We start from the raw sequence: 6,331 nt of genomic DNA on the forward strand, positions 1-6,331 counted from the left end.
GCTGCGCGCGTGCGTCGTCCGAGCAGTTGCGTGATAAACGACCGTGTCGAAAGCCCAAACACCGCCGAGGCCAGTCGCCGCCGCCGCAAGGGCAGCCACGCAGCCTGGCGAGAGGCATCGTCTCGTGTAGCGTCGCCCCCGCCCCAACTGGAGTGGCCCAGTTTTTTGAACGGGACGGGAACTGCGAAGCACTTAGACCGACGGCGGACTACGACGAGAACGCCTTAAGCTTCGCCAACGTTTCGCCAACTCGTGCGGGAGACTTTTTCCGCTTCGCGGCAAGTCGTCGCGCCGTGCTCTCCGCATCAACCGCGTACGCAGCGAACCGCAAACGTCGGGCGCAGCCTCCTCACCTCCCTGCGCTTTGCGCGCGAACGTTCCCTGTTCGCGCGGCAAAGCCTGGAGGAGGCACGGCCCCGCAGCGTGTTCGAGCGCCCGGTCTACGGGACACCCTGCTTACTTCGAGGGCAACAAGCGCAACGCAAGGCTGCGATCTCGCGCACTTTGCGCACGGCTGGAGAAGCTTTGCTGGCCGGCTTTCGCTCCTCGTGTTTACCGTGCGTTAAAGTTGCGCGTCCGTGGCTCTCGCAGCTCTTGCGCGCCCGGTCGCAGAGAGGAGTACGCAACCTCGACCGCACTTTCCCTGCAGGCTTCCTTCCGACTCGAAGTCCTGCGGCGGTCTCAACGAGGTGCCACATCCTCAATGCAGTCGGTCGCCCCCGTTTCGGTTGGGCTCTGGCACGACGGTCGCCACCGTCTCGCCCTTGAGTGGCCGCTGTTGGCGCTCGCTGTGAGGTGTTCAGCGTGCTGTCCGTGTTGCCGACGCGGTCAAAACGAGTCGACGGCTCACGTTCCCTTGTGCGCCGAAGGCTCTCTTGATATGTGATCCGACCCTCAGACAGACGAAGCCAAGGGAAGACCCAAGGCCGCAATGTGCGTTCAAAGAATCAGTGCTCAGTGTGTCCTGCAATTCACACCAAGTCTCGCAGCTGGCTGCGTTCTTCATCGACCCGAGAACCGAGTGATCCACCGCTTAGAGTCGTGAAAAAGTGTTTGTTCAATTCCGTACAGTCAAAACCAAACGTTTCTGGCACTCGGCCAAACAGTGGCCAAGAAGGGCGCTTTTCAGCGCACGCTTGGACTCCAAAACTCTGCCGCGCCTTTTTCGGCTGCCGCAAATCGAGCAAACGGTGTGTTTCGGACGGCGTTTCGCTTTCGCTACTTGCGAGTGCTTTCGTGGTCCACCCCTCTATAAATACTCGGGAGGCGTCGAAGCCGGTTCTCCAAGCCGGACCCGTAGGTATCGTTGTGTGCTCGCTCTCATTGGCCCGCCTAACCAGAAAATGCCTGCGGTACACCCATTTGGATAAGAGTGCACGCAGATGCGGGCCTCGACGGCTACACATTTCCTCGGGCGGCCGCCTCCCGGCCTCCGTGGAGCGCGGGATGCACGGTCCCATCGACAAGCCTCTCCCGTTTTTACCGTGGCGTCGCGGTTCACCACGGCAGGCGGGTCGGTCTCCTCCGCATAAAAAGGGGGACCCCCGCTTTTTGTTCCACGAAATCGCACAAGCTTTTTTCGCATCCACGGTTTGCCACCGCACACCAAAATGCCGATCCGGCTGCCTACTTTAGCCAACAGGTGGAGCCAGGCGCGCCGTACTTGCGCGGCACTTCCCACGTCCACCGAAGTCGGTGCCAAGGACCACTTTCGGCGCCGGAGCCGCGTACGAGCCTACTCGAGGCGGAAGAACGAAGCCAGCAAGGGCCTGGCCGCAAGTGCGTTCAATTGTCGGGACGTCCAAGTCCCTCGTTCTTCCGTGCTTCCTCTTTCGGCAAGTCGTTGCGGCACCTTCCCAAAGCGCGCAGACCCGCTAATCGCGACGAGCGCGACGTGGCCGTGCCGCCTTTCCCTCGGCAGCAAGCAAAACGCCTGGCAACGTCGACGCTCCCCTAACCGCGATCTCGCACCGTGTTTCGTGTGGCGAATTCAAAAGCCGGCCGGCGCTGCTGCAACCATTACGGTCGGTACGCATACGCCGCGGAGGGCGGGACGGTCATCGGAGCGTGCGGTTCCTCCATCGAGTACTGCGCACCTCGGCCGTCGCATCGCCGTGCCATGACCGGCCGCGCGTCAACGCGAACCGGTGCCAGCGAGATCCCTCGCCTGCAAGAACCGACCGGCAGCCTCCGTCACCCGAGGACGCGGAGGCGCTTGCCGCGGACGGCGGGACGGTATGCACTGGTGCACAGCGGACCCGTCACATCGCCAGTTCCTTGACCGACCGCCGACGCTTGTGCCGTTCCTCTCGTACTTGGCAGTCGCCGCGCGATTGTCGGGTCTCGTTCTTGCACGCTCGAACGGTCGGGAGGGCACTCGGCTGGCGTTTCGGGAACGCGCAGCCTCGCCTTCTACCGACGTAACCACGACTCGCCGTTCGCGCTCCGCCGCTCCTGTTTACAGTACTAGGCGGTCCCGCAGCGGTCGGGTCGCGCATTTCGAGCGCTTCGAGCCACGGTGCAGTGGCGGGTCGAAAGCCGACCTATGAGTGCGTTGCGCCGTTTGTACCCGCGTCCGCCACCTGGCCGACCGTCCAAGGTCGCGGTGTTGGCGTCCGCTGGGCGCAACAATTTGTCACGGGGTGCCGCTCCACATTCAGGCAGCCCCGTGGGGAAAAGCCGACCCCGCGTCCAAACGGGGTCAGCGGCAGAAAGTGTCGGGCGCAGACGCAGCTGAGGCGCTCACCCTTCACAATCCGTTAATGATCCTTCCGCAGGTTCACCTACGGAAACCTTGTTACGACTTTTACTTCCTCTAAATGATCAAGTTTGGTCATCTTTCCAACAGACCGGCGCAACCGAAAGGCCGCGCCGGACATCGGTCCGAAGACCTCACTAAATCATTCAATCGGTAGTAGCGACGGGCGGTGTGTACAAAGGGCAGGGACGTAATCAACGCGAGCTTATGACTCGCGCTTACTGGGAATTCCTCGTTCAAGGGGAACAATTGCAAGCCCCTATCCCAATCACGAAAGAAGTTCCACGGGTTACCCAGTCTTTTCAGACAGGGATAAAGACACGCTGCTTCCTTCAGTGTAGCGCGCGTGCGGCCCCGGACATCTAAGGGCATCACAGACCTGTTATTGCTCTGTTTCGTGCGGCTAGGAGCCGCTTGTCCCTCTAAGAAGGTTGTAAGGTGCTGGGAACCCCGCACCTATTTAATAGGCTAGAGTCTCGTTCGTTATCGGAATTAACCAGACAAATCGCTCCACCAACTAAGAACGGCCATGCACCACCATCCACCGAATCAAGAAAGAGCTCTCAATCTGTCAATCCTCCCAGTGTCCGGGCCGGGTAAGTTTTCCCGTGTTGAGTCAAATTAAGCCGCAGGCTCCACTCCTGGTGGTGCCCTTCCGTCAATTCCTTTAAGTTTCAGCTTTGCAACCATACTTCCCCCGGAACCCAAATACTTTGGTTTCCCGGAAGCTGCCCGCCGAGTCATTTGAGTAACTCAGGCGGATCGCTGGTTGGCATCGTTTATGGTCAGAACTAGGGCGGTATCTGATCGCCTTCGAACCTCTGACTTTCGTTCTTGATCAATGAAAACATTCTTGGCAAATGCTTTCGCAGTAGTTCGTCTTGCGACGGTCCAAGAATTTCACCTCTAGCGCCGCAATACGAATGCCCCCGTCCGTCCCTCTTAATCATTACCTCGTATTCCAAAAACCAACAGAACAGAAACGAGGTCTTGTTCTATTATTCCATGCAAGTTTATTCAGGCGACTCGCCTGCGTTGAGCACTCTAATTTTTTCAAAGTAAAAGCACCGGCCATCTCGAGGCACACAATGAAGTGCACCAAGAAAGAACCGGCATGATGTTCAGTCCGAGCCGTCGCATCGGGTAGATGCACTACTCGTCTGGAACTGAGATCCAACTACGAGCTTTTTAACCGCAGCAGCTTTAGTATACGCTATTGGAGCTGGAATTACCGCGGCTGCTGGCACCAGACTTGCCCTCCAATTGATCCTCGTTAAAGGATTTAGAGTGTACTCATTTCAATTACGGGGCCTCAAAAGAGTCCCGTATTGTTATTTTTCGTCACTACCTCCCCGTGCCGGGAGTGGGTAATTTGCGCGCCTGCTGCCTTCCTTGGATGTGGTAGCCGTTTCTCAGGCTCCCTCTCCGGAATCGAACCCTGATTCTCCGTTACCCGTAACAACCATGGTAAGCAAGTAACCTACCATCGAAAGTTGATAAGGCAGACACTTGAAAGAAACGTCGCCGGCTCGTGGCCATGCGATCAGCACAAAGTTATCCAGAGTCACCACACAATACGGGCCGAAACCCGATCGATCTTGGTCTAATAAAAGCACCCGTTACCCAAAGGGCTCCAGGCTCACTGCATGTATTAGCTCTAGAATTGCCACAGTTATCCAAGTAGGAAGAAACGATCTAAGGAACCATAACTGATTTAATGAGCCATTCGCGGTTTCGCCTTATTTCGGCATGTACTTAGACATGCATGGCTTAATCTTTGAGACAAGCATATGATTACTGGCAGGATCAACCAGGTAATCGTTCGACTGCGCGTCCGTCCTCGCCTTCGGCGGGCCGGACGCAGTCTGTGTGCGGCGGAGGCCACCTTCAGGCGCCCCAACACGCTTATTTTGCACTCCGAGATGACGGCGTTCGAGCTCGCTACGGCACAACCTTCCCGAAAGACGAGTGGGAGCCGTGCGGCAAGAAGCACGTTCATGCTCGCTCTTTTTCGTTGCATCGACTCGGTCGCGCCGTGCGGGTTGCCCAAGCCCGCTGCACTGTCGGTGGACCGGCCGGAACTAGCAACGGAGCCGAGACTGCAAAGCCGCCAGACGACGGGTCACGCCCGCGTCTTCGGCGCTTTCGCATCTGAATCGCCCGAGGACGACACGGAACACACCTCGATATCGTGGTAAAACGGCACCGTCCGACAACCAGCCCCTAACGCATCAAGCGGATGAGGCTGCAGACGACTGCCGTGGATTCCCCTGGAGCAGACCCGAGGACACGCTTGACGAGGCCGAAGCCCGCCGCATATCAGACACCCGGTCGCTTTCGCGTACGCCGCTCACGAGAACCCCCACATAATAGCAGCGATAAGTACCCAGACCTCCTTGGGCACTAATACGAGCGTACTCGAGAAAATTTCACCGCGGGTGTGCCCCGAAACGTGTGGCACGTTGAGCGTGCCACAAGTCTACGTCGCTCTCAAACCCGCCGAGGTCGTAGAATTTGCGACCCTACTCACGAAATTCCCACCGAGGATACGGCCGCAAACGTACCGCACCTTGGGTAGGCCACGAGTTTGTGCAACACTACGCTGACGGCACAGCACCGAGGTCGTGCGCGCACGCACGGGAAAATTCCGCCGCGGTTTCTGCCGAAAACGTGAGGCACCACGACTCTCCGCAAGTTCGCGTCGACTGCGAAAGACCGAAGTCGTGAACGACGTGTCCGCTACTCGCCGCCGACACGCTGGACACCAAACGTACAACGACTCGACGGCGTCGTAGAGGCCCACGACGCGGTTTTCCTTAACGACGTCTCGGCGTGGCACCGACAGGTTAGAACGGCCGACCAACGTTCCCTGTCCGCCGTTCGGCTCAGTCGAAGGGCTCGGCGACTTCGGCAACGCTGCGAAGCCGCACGGTGACGCACGCCATGTCCCCATTTTTTTTTTTTTTTTCTTTCTGCGTCTGCCGGGGTGCCCCTATAATAGCAGCGATAAGCACCCAGACCGCCGTGGGTCGCTCGCCCCGGCTGACGTGGTTTTTCGTACTCCTGCGGCGGTCGCCGTCAAGCACGTCCAAATACGCTACTTTCGTGGGCGCATTCACGCTCTTTCGCTTCGCCGGAGTGCCAGCACTCACTCTGCCAAAAACGGCGAACATCCGAGCGGCGGTTCCCACTTTTGCGTCGGCGTCGCAAACCCCGCCCCGGCAGACGAGGTTTGCCGTACTCGTGCGACGGTGGCCGGCGGGCACGTCGAAAGACGCCGATATCGTGCGCGAATTGGCGCACCTTGGCTTCACCGGAGTGCCGCCACTGACTCCTCCAAAAACGGCGAAGATCCGAGCGGCGCTTCCCACTTTCGCATCGGCGTCCCGAACTCCGCCCCGGCTGACGCGGTTTACCGTACTCGTGCGACGGTCGCCGGCGAGCACGTGGAAAGACGCCGATATCGTGCCCGAATCGGCTCCGTTCGGCTTCGCCGGAGTGCCAGCACTGGCTCGGCGAAAGACGACGAACATCCGAGCGACGGTTCTCACTATTGCGTACGCGTCGCAAACC

At 59.0% G+C, this 6,331-nt stretch overlaps 2 non-coding genes across 2 annotated transcripts; both read right to left on the bottom strand.

The window, feature by feature from the left end:
* Positions 1-888: 888 nt before the first annotated feature.
* LOC142795362 (5.8S ribosomal RNA) lies at positions 889-1,041 on the bottom strand. The gene has a single exon (XR_012892971.1). It is a non-coding gene; the product is annotated as a 5.8S ribosomal RNA (ribosomal RNA).
* Positions 1,042-2,760: 1,719 nt separating this feature from the next.
* On the bottom strand, positions 2,761-4,575 carry LOC142795364 (small subunit ribosomal RNA). Its single transcript, XR_012892973.1, has one exon. It is a non-coding gene; the product is annotated as a small subunit ribosomal RNA (ribosomal RNA).
* Positions 4,576-6,331: the final 1,756 nt, after the last annotated feature.

The sequence above is a fragment of the Rhipicephalus microplus genome, unplaced genomic scaffold, assembly GCF_043290135.1.
Source record: "Rhipicephalus microplus isolate Deutch F79 unplaced genomic scaffold, USDA_Rmic scaffold_636, whole genome shotgun sequence".
Lineage (NCBI taxonomy): Eukaryota > Metazoa > Arthropoda > Arachnida > Ixodida > Ixodidae > Rhipicephalus > Rhipicephalus microplus.